Consider the following 18,042-nt stretch of genomic DNA (forward strand, 5'->3'; position numbering starts at 1 on the left):
ATTGGAAGTGCGGAATATATAAGCTAAACAGTCATTCACTGCTTGTGAAAAATCAGAACTGTTGATTGCTTGTCAGAGCACACAAACAAGGTGACAAGCATTTCATCTCGAGGTGGCATTTGTTTATCTATTAGCATTTATGTCACCTTCCCCAGGTACTCTGTGGTTTCGGCTTGTGCTACCATAAACCTTGGATCAACTGACCAAAAACAAACAAAACAAAGACCTGCCATCTATAGTATTGAAAGAAATTCAATGAAAGAAGATGTGTCTCATACTTAAGGAAAGCCATAAAAATCAAACTGTTATTTAACAGTTTGAATGTAGGATTTTCTGTTAATTAATCCAAAACTGTTGAGAGAATTAGTTCACCTTTTAATTGAGAATGTGAGAAGAGTAAACACGTCAACATTAGTGGCTAGAAAGCTGCACTAAAGAAATTAACATACCAAAGGAAACGTGACAGACAATTTGGTTTTGATCTCATTTGAGGCCAGTAGTGTATAAGTATAGTCCGCAAAGAGTGTTTAAGGGCAGAAATACAGCTTCTTAGTATACAAAAGCTGGTGAGCGTTTGAAAAATACCTGCACTCTAAAATTAAATAAAACCTTAGTAGCAGAGCTGTTTGTGAGTCTGGTGGTATCTGCTCAAGAAGAGCCTTATGCTGGTTCCAGAGGAACGTTGCTCATCTAGGTGGCTATATACTGCAGCGCTGGTTGGAAGACGGATCACAACTGAAAAAGCCAAAGAAAAGCTTCCATTGACTCTTAGCGTTCTTGCTCTGGGAAATCTTCAGCTTCCATGTGAGAATGTTTGTCTATGTATTCTAAAGAAACAGAAGCCTTTTTTGTTTTTTTTTCCTGGTTGAGTTTTTCTTCTTTTCAGTCTGCACAATGTTGAGCTGGATCTCCCTGATCAGCCCATCAGCATCAGGTGGGTTCTTCACCTGACAGGTGTATGTCCCCTTGTCATCAAACTGCAGCTTCCAGAGGAGGATGGAGACATCATACTGCTCTGGGTTCCCATCCCAGACCACTCAGTCCTTGAAATGCCCACTCATGGTTTTGAAGGGTTCTACGTGGTAGTAGAAATCAAACTGTTTAGGACCTCCACATCGATGTCGGAAATTCCAGGTCACCATGAGAGCATCACCCACAGGAGCAAAGCAGGAGGAAGTGCAGTTCAGCCGAACATCTGTCCCATCGGCTGCCTCCAGCACATGAGTGTCAATTTCCACAGCTGCTATTGGCCAAAGAGCTGTGAACTGTATGCCAAGGGGAAAAAGCATAGCACGTGTAGGGCTCTTGCCATACACAAGGGAAACCCAGCCCTGGCCCCAGAGACCAGACCGGGCAGACCGGGCCCTCCAGCATCCTGCCAAGGCCTCTCCTGGTGGAGAGAGCGCCACTGCAGTTTTCTGGAGAAAGGAGTCTGTCCCTCACCTGTGGGAACCTGAGCACCCGTGCCTGTCTGGAAATTTTCTTTTCTTCATCTTTATATCCTGGATCTTTATTAATACATTATTTGAGAAAAAAGGGCTATGTCTTAGTCATCATTTTATATACAAAACACAGTATTTGAAAAGAAAAATGCTCAATAAATGCTTACTAAATGAATAACAATAATGGCTACCATTTATTGACCAATTATTATGTGCTAGGAACCAAATGTATTACATGCTTTATCTCATCGGTTCTTATAAGAAGAATGAAGTAATCATTTTAAAATTCTTTTTTTTTGTATCCGTTTAGCACACGTGTGACTTGTTAGAATATGTGTATGCTTTTACATATCTTTCAATAATTACTTAGAATAAATAAAGACAATTTGGGAACTTCACTTGTGGCTCAGTGCTAATGAATCCACCTGCCAATGCAGGAGACACAGGCTCCACCCCTGATCCGGGAAGATCCCAGATGCTGTGGAGCAACTAAACTCATGCACCACAACGGTTGAGCCTGTGCTTTAGAGCCCAGGAACTGCAACTACTGAGCCCGTTTGTCTCCTGAGGCCACATGCCCTAGGGCCCGTGCTCTGCAAAAAAGAGAAGCCGCTGCAATGAGGGGCCTGCACGCTGCAACGAAGAGTAGCCCCTGCTCGCTGCAACTAAAGCAAGCCTGTGCAGCAACGAAGACCCAGCACAGCCAAAATAATAATAATAACAATAAACACATCCATTTATCCACTCAGTTATTCATCTGACTAAATTAATTTATTCAAAATGAGTTATTTATTTTGTGTCAGAAAATGGTAGTGGAGATACAAAGTTAAGAGGTGTCACGTTTCTGGTCAGTCTTGGCTAGAACCTTTCTGTGCTCCCAGCTGCTCTCCCATTCCCACTGCCTTCAGAGCAAAGTTCCACCTTCTTCGGAAGATAAAAGAGAATTTTTTTTTCTGCCTTTGCCTCTCCAGCCTCATCTCTGGCTAGTCCACACCTCAAATCTTAGCAATAGCAAAACACTGCTTAGAGGTCAGGCTGGTGATTACCTTTGAGGGGAAAAATGTCTGGAAAATGTTATCAGGGGACCTTCTGAGGTGCTAATACTGATTCTGTGTCTTGATCTAGATGCTGGGTACATGGACACATGAGTGGATTCTGTTTATGAAAATGCATTGCCACATGTTTCTGTGGGAATATTATACTTCCATAAAGAGCCAAAACCAAAACAACCAAAAACCACCTCTTGCCATGCTGAACTGTTTGTCATTTCCTATTCCTAATGTGGCATATTTTTCTCTTCCTTCTAGATTTTTGCAAATGATGCCACCTCCCTGAGTCTCCACTGGCCTGTGCTATTAACCCTTTCCTATAGTTCTTCTGAAACTGCCTTGTGACAGTCTGTTTCTGAAGACCAAGGTCTTCAGCATTGTGTCTCCTGGTGTTTAATGTAGCTCCAGGAACCCACAGGTTTAGTATAACAGCAGAGTCACATAATTTCACTGGTGTGAAATGTTGTGTGTTAAGTCTCTTCAGTCGTATCTGACTCTGTGTGACCCTTTGGACTGGACCATAGCCCACCAGGCTCCTCTGTCCATGGGATTCTCCAGGCAATAATATTGGAGTGGGTTGCCATTCCCTTCTCTAGGGGTCTTCCTGACTCAGGGATCACACATGTGTCTCTTACAGCTCCTGCATTGGCAGCGGGGTTCTTTACCACTAGTGCCACTTGGGAGGCCCCTTAGGTGATTTGTACATTTATCACCTCCAAAAACAACAAAAACAATACTCAAAAGACTTCCCTATACTTTTAGAATAACTATGCATATATATGGATGAAGTTGTTAAAGTTGGAACTTGAACTGCCAATTCCATAAGCTAAGCATACAGGGCTTCCAGGTGGCTCAGCGGTAAAGAATCTGCATACAATGCAGGAGATGCAGGAGATGAGGGTTTGATACTTGGGTCAGGAAGACCCCTTGGAGGAGGGCATGGCAACCCACTCCAATATCCTTGCCTGGAGAATCCCCTGGACAGAGGAGTCTGATGGGCTACAGTTCATGGGGTCACAAAGAGTCGGACGTGACTGAAGCCACTGATCACACACACACACAAGCTAGGCACTCTTCTACTATTTCACATTGAGACTGTTAAATAACTTGTCCTTTGTGTTAAAACCAGAGGCCTGGGTTTAATCAACTCTTTCAGGGTTAACTATTTCCAAGAGATGGTTCCATGATTGGATGACAGCTACATTTCATTCTATGTATTAACTCTGGCCAATTAGCCATGGCTGCCTGCAATAATCCGAGTGAGATTGACTTTGAGACCAACCTAGGCTCAGTCAGTGACAATGACGTGACTGATGTCTGCCGTGGATGCTGCAAGGTCGGGGATGGGCTACACCTTATCTGGATTCTAAACCATCATTTAGCTTAACAACAAGGTCAGACCCATATTATCTATCTGCAAGATTTCTCAGACCTAGTGGCATGTACGCCTGTTTTCATTATCTGAGATGGTGATTCATTTTATAAAATATTTCATAGGTGCTGGTTTTAGATAACAAGACTGCTTATTGCACCAAAGATGCTGAAGAATAATTCCTTCTCTGCATTTTGGAAGATGTAGTTTGGAAGATCACAAGCTCAGTGAACTTTTGAAGAACTGGTTCTCAAACTATTCAGTGAATATTTATTAGATATCCCTTTGAAAAATATAAAATGATCCAGTAAATTGGGCACATTTTGTTTTAGCTTAACCCAAATGGATTATTGAGGGAGAAAAAGAGCTTTGGGATATATATTTTCTCTACTAGTTATTTATTTAGTCTGTGTTACCCTAAAGATCCTAAACTGTGGCTTTGGTAAACACATATTGAACAAAAACTAAGTATCTAAGTGTTACTTCAATTTTGTTTCTTTATAACGAAATATTGGGTGTCTGATTTTTAGCATGCTGTGCCTTTGTTTTAGTTTTTCAATGTTTTATATTGCTCAAGAAATTATGTGCTTTAAGTTAACTAATTATTATGGTTGTTTGTTGGTAGCATTGTTGATTGGTGATAATTTAAGAATTGTAAGTTATTAGGGACTATAGACTTATGGGAACTACAGTAACCTCATTTATTTTTTGTTTTTGTTTAAATCACTTATTCTTTTATTTGTTTTCCCTATCCCCTACATGAATCACAATAGATATTTATCTTTTAAAGGCAAACAATATTCAAATTAATAGCAGCAAAATTATCTCTGGGAAAACAGTATAATAAATGTTCTTGAATGTGTAATAGCATAAACATAGAGTGAGAGAAGGTGGGTTTGAACTCTAATCCTTTTCACATGCCTGATAAAAAGTACAGGGAAAAAAGGTAATATTTCATTCCATTTTATTTGCAAAAAAATAAGCTACTAACTTCTGTACAAGTTGTATTACCATAGTTAAAATACATTTTAATTATAATTTTCATAAATGAATATATCACTCTGTAATATTGGTGAAAATTATATACTGAATTCCTGAAAGTCTGATGCTCATAAGCATTATCTAAAATGTTGGTTGAATGCTGAGTATATCTCTTGTTCTTCATTTAAAATTTTGAATTGAAATTTAAATGTGATTTAATATGTCTGTGAGATGGGACCCTGAATACAATACTAACTTTCATTTAAATAATTTTTATCTCACTTTATCATTTTTATACAAATCATTTCTGCCATATAACAGTGAAGACTTGGGGGTAAGGATATACAAGTTTTGACACATTTATCGGAAAAGTAGGTATTATGAAACGGAGAGAGGATTATGTAAAGAGAATGGAATACAGTCACAAAATAATCATTTAACCTCTGTTTCTCAAAAGTGTCTAGCCAACAATTTATAAATGTTAGCTTATAAAGGACAATCAAACTATTTCTTATATAGTTGGTACTCAGAAACATTGTTTCAAATGATTAGATTCCTCATTAATCAGATTAAGTGGAAAATAAACCACATATCCTGGAATGTGAAGTCAAGCAGGCCTTAGCAAGCATCACTATGAACAAAGCTAGTGGAGGTGATGGAATTCCAGTTGAATGATTTCAAATCCTAAAAGATGATGCTGTGAAAGTGCTGAACTCAATATGCCAGCAAATTTGGAAAACACAGAGGTGGCCACAGGACTGGAAAAGGTCAGTTTTCATTCCAATCTCAAAGAAAAGCAATGCCAACTACTGCACAATTGCGCTCATCTCACACACTAGCCAAGAAATGCTCAAAATTATCCAAGCCAGGCTTCAATAGTACATGAACTGTGAACATCCAGATGTTCAGGCTGGATTTAGAAAAGGCACAGGAAGCAGAGATCAAATTGCCAACATCCATTGGAAATGTTGCTCTTGAAAAAGCAAGAGAGTTCCAGAAAAACATCTACTTCTGCTTTGTTGACTACACCAAAGCCTTTGACTGTGTGGATCACAACAAACTGTGAAAAATTCTAAAAGAGATGGGAATATCAGACCACCTGACCTGCTTCCTGAGAAATCTGTATGCAGGTCAAGAAGCAACAGTTAAAACTGGATGCGCAACAGGAGACTGGTTCCAAATCGGGAAAGAAGTACGTCAAGGCTGTATATTATCCCCTTGCTTATTTAACTTATATGTAGAGTACATCATGTGAAATGCCAGGCTGGATGAAGCACTAGCTGGAATCAAGATTGCTGGGATAAATATCAATAACCTCAGATATGCAGATGACACCACCCTTATGGCAGAAAGTGAAGAACTAAAGAGCCTCTTGATGAAAGTGATAGAGGAGAGTAAAGAAGTTGGCTTAAAATTCAATATTCAAAAAACTAAGAGCATGGCATCCAGCCCCGTCACTTCATGGCAAACAGATAGGGAAACAATGGAAACAGTGAGAGATTTTATTTTCTTCAGCTCCAAAATCACTACAAATGGTGACTGCAGCCATGAAATTAAAAGACTCTTGCTCCTTGGAAGAAAAGCTACAACTAACCTAGGCAGCATATTAAAAAGCAGAGACATTACTTTGCCAACAAAGATCCATCTAGTCAAAGCTATGATTTTTCCAGTAGTCATGTATGGATGTGAGAGTTGGACTAAAAAGAAAGCTGAGTGCCGAAGAATTGATGCTTTTGAATTGTGGCATTGGAGAAGACTCTTGAGAGTCCCTTGGACTGTAAAGAGATCCATCCAGTCTATCCTAAAGGAGATCAGTCCTGGGTGTTCATTGGAAAGACTGATGCTGAAGCTGAAACTCCAATAGTGTGGCCACCTGATGCGAAGAGCCGACTCATTGGAAAAGACCCTGATGCTGAAGGTGGGAGGAGAAGGGGACAACAGAGGATGAGATGGTTGGATGGCATCACTGACTCAATGGACATGAGTTTGAGTAAGCTCTGGGAGTTGGTGATGGACTGAGAAGCCTGGCGTCCAGCAGTCCATGGGGTCGCAGAGTAGGACACAACTGAGTGACTAAACTGAATCTAAGAAGAATAACATGGTTTGCACTCACTTCTTTTCTGACACTATATTGTATATTTTTCGTACATTAATTTTTTTAAGCATTAATGTATTTGTTTCTATCTTTTAAAGGCCAAGAAACAGTTGTGGGACTGCAAAATACAGAGGCTAAGAATAACCTTCAAATTCTTCCTCTTCTGTTTACTTACTGTGTGACCTTGGGCATGTGACTTAACATCACTCTTCTTTAGCAAAATGATTGCCAATCTTGTAGGGTCATTTTTAGAATTTATAAATTAATATATATGACTTCCTTAGAAGTGTGTTAGGAAAACAGTAGAGTTCAACGCACCTCAAGACAGTTATTAGGTAACTTGCCTAGAATGACAATAAGAAGCATAGTTGGGATTTTATTGATGTGTCTGAATCTTGAACTCAGGCTTTTAACAAAAAAAAAAAACCAGAATTTTTATTTCATAATATTTTATCTATATGGGTAAACCAGCAGTAAAGTTAAGATTTAGAAATAGTTTGTTAATATTCTATTTGTTTAAATGTAATTCAACAATAGCTGGCAATTGATAATAGCATAATAACAGCATAATAGTATACATATGCCATTTTACATATGATTGCATCTTATCTCTGAGAGAGCAAACTGTTGATGAGACTTTATTATAATAATATATTATTAATTGGAATATAATGCATTGCTCTGAATAGGGTAAATATTCAATGGATTCGTCTATCTCTATGTAAAAGAGACCTTGTTTAGAAAATGATTAAAGAAATGTCTTGTTAAGTGGTACCCTTCTCTATTATGATATGACTTCATTTTTTATATAGTTTTTGTATGTGTTTCATATTTGTGAGTGAATATACATCTGTATTTATTTTCGACATCTTAAATGATAGTTTCCAGACTCACCATGATATGATTTGGAGTAAGAGGGAAAGTCAATGTTTGTTATCAACTGATTAAATAGTATTTAATCAGTGTCTCCCAAATGAGCAGTATTAGTGGTGGGTTAACTTTAGAAGCTGAATTGAAAGGAATTCAAGAATTCATATACTCTCTTTAAAATGTGATCACTCTTCTGTCAAGTATTTCTAATGACAGAGAAACGAGTCTTGTAAGAACAATACATCTGATTTTAATATTGATTACAAAGATGGTACCACCTTTTACAGGCAATTAAGCTAAACTCTTTTTTTGCTCTTTGCTACTTAATCCCTTTGATATGGTTATTGCTATCCACAATTTGCAGAGAGAGAAATAGAGGCTTACAAAGTTGATGTTACCTGTCCAAATTCACGTAGCCATTAATACATTGAAGGCAGACCTGAAACCTAGGCTGTCAGACTGAAGTTATCCTCAGCAGTCGTCATTCTAATCACTGCTTCCACCCCCTTTCTCAAATAGTCCTCTATAATCTGAGCTGAAATCTAAAAGAGTTATTTATCCTCTATCTGCATTCAGCCCAGAATCATTTTTGCAGGGCTCAGAGAGCCCAGTCTTTATTTCTTACTGACAAGTGCAAGGAGTCTTGTGTGGCCCTACATAGCCTCTTAGTGTTGTGGCTAGCATTAGTTTCTTATTCATATGTATTGATACATGATAAATTAATATATCATCTGCATAAAGTCATTCACTCTCTCTCCAAAGTTCTTGACACTTAGAAAGGCAAAAAAAGGCAATGATTTTCCTAATTCTTAGAAAACTGTTGCTATCCAAAATTAATATGCCCTTTCAAGATGGCTGCTTGATAATTAGCTAAAAATAATATGAAATTTCACTTGGCAGCTGTAGTTAAGATCCATAATATCACATATACATGCATATATTTTTACTTTTCAAAAATTGTGGCCAGCATTCAGGTCAGGGGATATGAGTGATATGAAATAGATTTATATCTAGTGAAAGCTTTTTAAATATAACTTTTCAATAAGTGCTTTCTGTCAGAAAATATTACTTCAATCAAACTTCTAAGAAATCACCTTTTGGGGAAAGAGCATGTTTTTTTATCTTCAGCTGTTCTGTTAACTACCCCCAACAAGATAAACTGGACTGATAAACACTTTTTTATTGCAAAAAGAAACTGGTTCTCAGTGTTGGTTGCACATTAGAATTTCCTGGGGTAGATTAAAAAAACCAAGCTACCTGTCTGTACTCCCATGAGACTATTTAGTTCATCAAGGGTATAGTGGACGTCTCCTCCTCTACTCCTCACCCAGTGATTTTCATGAGTTGAGAACCATGGCTCATTTCATGGGAAAGTGTCAATGGAATGGAAAAGGTCATTTTCTCCTTAGCAGACTAAGTGCCATGGTAATTTGTCTCCTTTCATTTCTTTGTTGATGTTCAGTTGCTAAGTTGTGTCCGACTCTTCGCGGCCCCATGAACTGCAGCACGCCAGGCTCCTCCATCCTTCACCATCTCCTGGAGTTTGCTCAAGCTCATGTCCATTGAGTCAGTGAGGCCTTCTAACCATCTCATCCCCAGTCGCCCCCTTCTCCTCCTGCCCTCAATCTTTCCTAGCATCAGGGCCTTTTCCTGTGAGTCGGCTCTTCACATCAGGTGGCCAAAACATTGGAACTTCAGCATCAATCCTTCCAATGAATATTCAGGGTTGATTTCCTTTAAGGTTGACTGGTTTGGTCTTCTTACTGTCCAAGGGACTCTCAAGAGTCTTCTCCAACACCACAGTTCAAAAGCAGCCATGAAATTAAAAGGTGCTTACTCCTTGGAAGAAAAGCTATGAAAAACCAAGACAGTGTATTAAACAGCAAAGACATCACTTTGCTGACAAAGGTCTGTACAGTCAAAGTTATGGTTTTTCCAGTAGTCATGTATGAATGTGAAAGTTGGATCATAAAGAAGTCTGAGCGCCAAAGAACTGATACTTTCAAATTGATACTTTTTATATCTTAAAGATACTTTAATAATTATCTGCCATGGAATGTCCAGTTTTACTCATTAGAGAAATTTCTATTTTATTTGAAGTTCCCAATAGATTCTCTTTTCCTTAGAGTAATCATTCTCATTTCCTTGAAAATTAATGGCCTTTCCTCTGGGTCACCATTTTCCATGTCTCTGGAAAGGTGAATCTCTACTCTCACTTTCATACAAATTCTCCCCAAACATTTTCAGGGATATTGTTCACATCAAAGACCCTAAAAACATCTGTTCCTCCTGCTCCCTTTGTAGCAGCCAGGCTCAAGAGCTATCTGGTCTGGCCCTTCACAGACAGACACCTTTAATCTGTGCTCTATGCTTTCAGGACAAAATTCAACTTTTCTATCATTCTTGGCCTCTGTGAATTTGCTTCTACCTCAGCTAACTATAGCATAGAGCATTCAAGTCATATTTTTTTTCACATAAGATCATCAACACTTCCAATTTTCTTCTAAAAATATGAGCTCAAGATTTTCTAACACATACAGTCATCACCAAATGCTTAAGAAGTCATAAGTCAAAAGGGCAAGTAGTTTATGGTCAATTTTTTTTTCATAGATTACATACTATATATAAAAATAGCAGTAAGTAATTTTTTATTACTTATACTTCATAAATTTGTTTACTAAAGAAAAACAGGAACAGACATTTCTCACGAGGGGTACACACTTGAAATGCACTTGGCAATAAGCAAATGAGAAACAGTAGATGTCTTATATGCATTGCATCCAATCACAAACACTAGTCACATAATTTATATTAAGCTTTTATATATTGAAAATTGCCAAAACTCTTGCTGTGCTCTTTCTTTTGGAAAGCTGGCTGGTATGAAGTGTTTAATTATTTTAACTCCATCCTTTTGAAGGCCTGTTCCACTTTAGCTGAAGTTATGACAGTTTAGTTAGCTCTGTTAGTTTAAAAAGAGAAGGCATAGTTTATTCTCTCTCCTTCTCTCTCTCGCCTGCAGATATAGAATATTAGTATTTTTAGATAAAGTAAAATAGCTTATTTTAGAGATGTAGAAAGGGTTAGTTTGAATGTGTTGTTAATATAACATGCTGTCAGTTTAAATAGACTAGACATAAAAAGGAGTAATTTGATGAAAATTTAGAATGATAATTATTTTAGTAATGATAACATATTCTTATGGAAATAAAACCTTGTTTTTTTCTTTCCCTGTCAGATTTTTTGGTCTTAGAGAACATCCACAACTTGAAGAAACCCACCACACAATTTAAGTCACTTTGCCTATATCCTTTCCCCAGATATGTAATTTATCCAAAGACCATCTCCTTGGTCAGTATTACAAGCTGTTTTTATTATTTTCTTAACATTTGTTATTAATCATTTTACGCATCATAAATGTCATCAGAGAAGGAAAAATCACACTCAGTTTTTCTTTTTCTTTTTTCCTTCTCATGTTCTATCTTAAGATTAAAAACATACTTAAATGAAGAGTTGGTTCAAATCTTCCATGGAATATAGACACAATATTCTCAATGAGGGAAAATTTGAATTTAAATTCCATTATCTTGTGTAAAAATGCTTTTAATTCAATCTTGAAAACACACAGACATTTTATAGTTATGAGCTGCAATCCCCTGCTTCCACGTTTGTGTTTTGCAGAAGTTCATAGATTTTGCTGACACTTTTAAAAGAAATGCTTAATGATCTAATGATTACCATTTGGTAATTAGCTGGAGTAGCATTTCAACATGCATCTGATAAGCTTTGGCTCAGTTAACCAGCATCCTGGAAACTAAAGTCATAGTGATTCTGACACTGTTCTTGTCTTCATATTCTTGCTTTTACTTTGGACCCCAAGACATCTAGCTTTTGTGATTCTGCCACAATGTACATCACTGATGGCAAAATTTTCATCACATAGCTTTCCCCTCAAGCTCCTTAGTTTTCAGTCATTAACAACAGAGAGAGAAACGTTGGAGGCACTCAGAGTCTAGCGCTTACAGCTGGTTGCAGCAATTTCAACTTGCGCAAGACCCCATGTTTGTGAAAACAACCCAAGAATCTCTGAACGGTATGTAATCAACCTCCCATCTACTGAGAAACACTGCAAAAATGACTTCAGCTGCCAAAAATAATAATGTCATTTACAAGCAGCTCTTCCTAGGTCTAAGGAAGAACTAGCCACACATGTGAGCTTATGCTGGATTCCGACGAGCAAGCAAGGAAGAAGGCAAAGCTTACCTCCCTCCCCTAAAATACACAGTATCGGAACCCACGGGAATCTGGAGCCCATTTCCAAGGTGCTGGCAATATTGAGGGAGATTCGTATCCACAGAAATCCAAACAGTAAGTGACCCCAGAGAAAAGAATTCTAGTTGGGAGCAGTTTTTTGCTGCCACTTTCCCTCTGTAACCAAGCTGCCCTGTCTTGTGAAGGCAGAACTGTTAAACACCTCTTAGTCACCAGCCCCAAACCAAATCTTTCTTTTTTTCAAAATATTATTTGGCAGCTTCCCTTAAGGGACCTCAAGAGCTTGGGAGGGAATATTCACAAATGACCCTTTAGAAACATTTCATCACAAAAGCCCTGCACCTACCTCTGGTTGAGCCTGGCCGATCAGTCCGCATGGGCTGGATGTGAAAAAAGACCCGGGGTGATGGCTTCTCCAAATTTACCAGAAAGAAAGAACCTGGGATGCTTGTCGTTTAAGTGTCTCTAAACATGGTTTGCATAGCTGGATCTCTGCTTATCTGTGCCTTTCGGCTTTCGCTTCCATACATGGATCTGTTCCCAACAGTAACTCCAAGCTGTCGAAAAGAAGCTATCTGGCAGCTCTCCGCTTCATCCAACACATGGGTGATAAAAATACACATATAGAGATCCTTCCAGCCAGGCCCATTTCCCACCCTGCCATCCTGCCACTATGCCTTTTCACAAACACACGTTCAGATTGGCATTTTTACTCTCTACATTTTTACTCTCTGGATGGTTAGAGAACAACCAATTTTTAACCCGATTCTCACATAGAGTTTTCAGGATGTGGGTTTCCTAAGCTTTGTGAAAAGAGAGATGTGATTACAATTCCTTACCAGGGTTTTCATCCTTAAAGATTTCAGTGATAAGAAACAGATATGGGACCCAAAAAGTGTTAGGAAATGAATGGCTGTCTGAACAATGGATAACATTGTTTGGGGATGAATAAATACATAAGGTATTTCTTTAACCAGGGATAGTTGTTAATACTCCGTGTAGTTTGTCTTAAAGAAGCAGCCCCCAGCCTTTCTGGCACCAGGGACCAGTTTTATGGAAGACAATTTTTCCACGGACTGGGATTGGTGGGGTGGGGATTGTGGGGAGGAATGATTTCAGGATGTGCATTACATTTATTGTGCACTTTATTTCTATTATTATTACATCAACTCCAGCTCAGATCATCAGGCATTAGATCCTAGAGGTTGAGGACCCCTGTCTTTAAGGATAAGGTAGCAGCAGCAGGTCAAAGTAATCAAAATCTCTAATAAGACAAGGAAAGGCCAGGTTCTTATTGGAATTGTTTCTCACTTAGGATAATTGAGGCAGTTCCAAAGAAGTGACCATCTAGCATATGGTTTGAGATTCAGGAAACATTTTTTTCTTTAATGTTGAAGAATATAAACCTGAATAGAATACTAATTATTACATTTGTTAACTTCAGTGGTACTTTAAAGGATACATAACTGTGATATACATTTTAAGTGGTGGGGGGACAAGGGGGACAAATGCTGCTCTGTGTGGTAGAGAGGTGATGCATACTCCCTTAGGATGCCCAGTTCTTTTGAAATCTAGCTTTTCAGATGTTTATCTGCCTCTCTCTTTTCTCAATTTGTTGTTACTTATGTAATAAGAGGTCAAAATATGGAGAGAGAAAGAGACATTTCAAATAACATTTTCCCATTGGTTAACTTTTTCAAAATCGTGTTAAAACTCCTTAGAGTCTCTCGTTAGAAAAAAGAAATTTGAGACACACAGGCATAATTCATTTTAGTATATTGAAATGAGTTTGCTGAAAATATTCCTGAAGAAAAAGGGAGGAGCAGACAAAACATGACTAACAAAATGATCATATTTGCAGATAGCCTATAGGTACACCTATCAACCTGTGACTAGAGTTCATTATTACCTTCTCTATCTTGTGTAGGTTTTAATATTTCTATAGAAGAAAAGAGAAGGATACCTAACTGATATATTTATGGCAAGTTAGAGCACTCCTAGGTTTTAGTAATCTCTGTGTAATAACACAAAGGTCAGAACAATAAGAGGCAAAGTTGTTTTTTGTTCAAAATATTCTGAAATTCTAATCTCCCTCTCCTACCCTACTAGCAATTGCATATATATAAATAAGTATATGTGTATAAATACTGCATATATATATTTCATATATTTATATACAAGTTTTTCTTTATACGTTTATATAACAAATTATATAGATTGCATAATAATCAATTACCTAGTATCTATATAATAATATATATTCTATATAATAATAATACCTAATGAAAATTAAGATTGATATTTAACAAGCTGACCAATGATGGGCATGGTAAAAATGACCTTTCCCAGGAGTTATTCAGCACCCTCTCTTCCCTTGCCTTTTTCTACTGTAGAAATTCAAAAGCAAAGCTCTTCTTTTCTCATCCATTGCTGCTAGGGATGACCATGTAACACTGTTTTAGCCAAGCAGGGGTAAACAGGAGTCCTTTGGTGAGACTTCAGAAAAGGTTTTTTTAAAAAAATCTGTTAAAAAGAGACAGGCTCACTATTTGCAGGGCAGAAGTGGGGACACAGACACAGAGAACAGACTTGTGACACAGTAGGGGAAAGAGAGGGTGGGATGAATGGAAAGTGTAATGTAGAAACATATACACTACCATATGTAAAATAGATAGTCTGTGGGAATTTGCTGTAGGACACAGGAAGCTCAAATGGGTGCTCTGTGACAATCTAGTAGAGTGGGATTGAGTGGGTGGTGGGATGGAGTTTCAAGAAGGAAAGGGACGTATGTATGCCTATGGCTGACTCATGTTGATGTGTGGTAGAAACCAACATTATATTGTACCCTCCAATTAAAAAATAAAAAGGGACAGGTTCAGCTTTTACCCATCTTGTCCTTTTACTCCTTCCATCTCATTCCTTCTGAGAGAGCAAATTCAAGGCCTGAGACTGAAGCTGCCATTTGGTGACCAGGAGGGGACAAGCAGAGGGACAAAGGCCTGGAAAGCAAGGAAGGTGAAGCAGACAGACAAAAGAATGTCAGTTCTGGCCAGCAATCTTGAGTCGCTGTAGCAATCTCAAGCTGTCCACCTCTTATCAGTGGAAAAAAAGAAAACCATAATGAATACAAGACAGATTCTAGATGATCAACTCAGGATTCAAATGAAAAGACAATGCTCTGGTCCTGACTCTGTTACTTACTAGCTTTGTGACATTGGTCATATCACAAAGTTCTGATTCTTCCTCTGTTAGTTTCTCAAGAAAACTCTTGACCTTTTCACCCTAGAAGTATCCTATGAATTAATGTGTTTGGCATTGTTTAGTTAATATTCAGAGCAGTTACTACATTAGGACCCACAATGACTATGTATACCAGGGCCTGGGAAACTGCTCTGTTCAAAGAACTCACAGACACTTTGATAGGCTTAACTTAAGACCTCTTGGAATTTTTAGCAACATCCAAGGTATGAGAAGCTTGTGTATTCCAAAATGCATTTGCCCGTTTTGGGTTGGCCAAACTGAGTTGGCATGTTCTTGATGAAGTTTGCTGTGGAAGTGGGCCAGCTTCCTGCTTAGCTTGGGTAATCAGTACTCTTGGCTGGGGAGATTTTCCTCAATGCTGAAAGTTGCCTTGGGATATGTATATAAGGAAAGATTCTCTTGTTAAGGAGGTTCAAGTCTTATTATACTTTCAGAGAAAGAGGTTAAATTGGTCTTCATGACACTTGCAAATGAGGAAGTCAGGATTTAATGTATTGGCATAAAAAAATTTGTCTAACTCCACAGAGAAGTGCATATGGGCATGCTCTTTCACTATGGGATAGTTTGCACAGCCTGTTTCTTTCAAAGGAAAGTTCTGTACCTTCCCCCCAAAGTAGGCACATTCATGCACATGCTCTACCTTTGTCTGCCTGATGAAGGTATCCTCAGGCTTTTAAGATTCAGCTCAGTGTCTCTTCCTTTCTGAAGTCTTTCCAGACCTCACTACCAGGTATTCCAAGGCACATATGGCATACACTAGTGTCTTCTGATCTCTTCACCCTTGACCATTAGACTGTAAGCTCCTGGAAGACAGGGGCACCATATTATTTGTTCTTGTATTTCCAACATCCAATGCAGTGTCTCTTCTACAGTAACTTGACAAGTTTGCTGAATAATTACATGCATTGATATGTGAGTGAAAAGTGGACAGATGATAATTAACTCTCAACTAGTGGAGAAGGAAATGGCAACCTACTCCAGTGTTCTTGCCTGGAGAATCCCAGGGACGGTGGAGCCCGGTGGGCTGCCGTCTATGGGGTCGCACAGAGTCGGACACGACTGAAGTGACTTAGCAGCAGCAGCAGCAGCAGTGATTATTAGCCTGGCAGCCCCCCCCTGCTGTTTAAGGTATAAGAATCTCAAATAGGGACTTCACTATTAGTCCAGTGGTTAAGACTCCATGCTCCCAATGCAGGGGGCCAGGGTTCAACCCTTGGTCAGGGAACTAGATCCTACACGCTACAGTGAAGACACTGCATAGCCAAAAAAAAAAAAGAGAGAATCTCAAATAACCTCACTGACCATCTGGATAGTGTCTGCCAACTCAAAGAAGACAGAAAAACAGAGTGTCAAAAAATATCAACATTGTTTTGGTTTATCTGGGCAAATTATCTAATGTTTTCAGTTACCTAAAGCAGCATGCCACAATGTTAACAACAAATCATTTAGAATGGATGTCTGACCTCTTTAACAAGTGGTGCTGGGAAAACTGGTCAACCACTTGTAAAAGAATGAAACTAGAACACCTTCTAACACCATACACAAAAATAAACTCAAAATGGATTAAAGATCTAAATGTAAGACCAGAAACTATAAAATTCCTAGAGGAGAACATAGGCAAAATACTCTCTGACATAAATCACAGCAGGATCCACTATGATCCACCTCCCAGAATATTGGAAATAAAAGCAAAAATAAACAAATGGGACCTAATGAAACTTAAAAGCTTTTGTACAACAAAGGAAACTATAAGCAAGGTGAAAAGACAGCCTTCAGAACAGGAGAAAATAATAGCAAATGAAGAAACAGACAAAGGATTAATCTCAAAAATATACAAGCAACTCCTGCAGCTCAATTCCAGAAAAATAAATGACCCAATCAAAAAATGAGCCAAAGAACTAAAGAGACATTTCTCCAAAGAAGACATACAGATGGCTAACAAACACATGAAAAAATGATCAACATCACTCATTATCAGAGAAATGCAAATCAGTGAGGTACCATTACATGCCAGTCAGGATGGCTGCTATCCAAAAGTCTACAAGCAATAAATGCTGGAGAGGGTGTGAAGAAAAGGGAACCCTCTTACACTGTTGGTGGGAATGCAAACTAGTACAGCCACTATGGAAAACAGTGTGGAGATTCCTTAAAAAACTGGAAATAGAACTGCCATATGACCCAGCAATCCCACTCCTGGGCATACACACTGAGGAAACTAGATCTGAAAGAGACACGTGCACCCCAATGTTCATCACAGCACTGTTTATAATTGCCAGGACATGGAAGCAACCTAGATGCCCATCAGCATACGAATGGATAAGAAAACTGTGGTACATATACACAATGGAATATTACTCAGCCATTAAAAAGAATTCATTTGAATCAGTTCTAACGAGGTGGATGAAACTGGAGCCCATTATACAGAGTGAAGTAAGCCAGAAAGATAAAGACCAATACAGTATACTAACACATATATATGGAATTTAGAAAGATGGTAACGATAACCGTATATGCAAGACAGAAAAAGAGACACAGATGTATAGAACAGACTTTTGGACTCTGTGGGAGAAGGTGAGGGTGGGATGATCTAAGAGAACAGCATCAAAACGTGTATATTATCAAGTGTGAAACAGATCACCAGCCCAGGTTGGATGCATGCTCAGGCCTGGTGCACTGGGAAGACCCAGAGGGATGGGATAGGGA

The 18,042-nt window shown here is 38.5% G+C and overlaps 1 protein-coding gene across 7 annotated transcripts in view; it reads right to left on the minus strand.

Moving 5' to 3' along the window:
• The window catches only part of SLC8A1 (solute carrier family 8 member A1), a 455,708-nt gene extending 443,019 nt beyond the window's left edge, over positions 1-12,689 (minus strand). For 5 of the 7 annotated variants that reach the window (XM_070477360.1, XM_070477343.1, XM_070477353.1 and 2 more), the window contains exon 1: positions 12,425-12,497. The gene's annotated coding sequence lies outside the window, so the exon portion shown is untranslated. Of the gene's footprint in view, positions 1-12,424 lie in introns of all 7 variants that reach the window. The other 2 variants (XM_070477313.1, XM_070477302.1) reach the window with 2 other exon arrangements.
• Positions 12,690-18,042: the final 5,353 nt, after the last annotated feature.

Source organism: Odocoileus virginianus, chromosome 2 (genome assembly GCF_023699985.2).
Source record: "Odocoileus virginianus isolate 20LAN1187 ecotype Illinois chromosome 2, Ovbor_1.2, whole genome shotgun sequence".
Classification (NCBI taxonomy): Eukaryota; Metazoa; Chordata; class Mammalia; order Artiodactyla; family Cervidae; genus Odocoileus; species Odocoileus virginianus.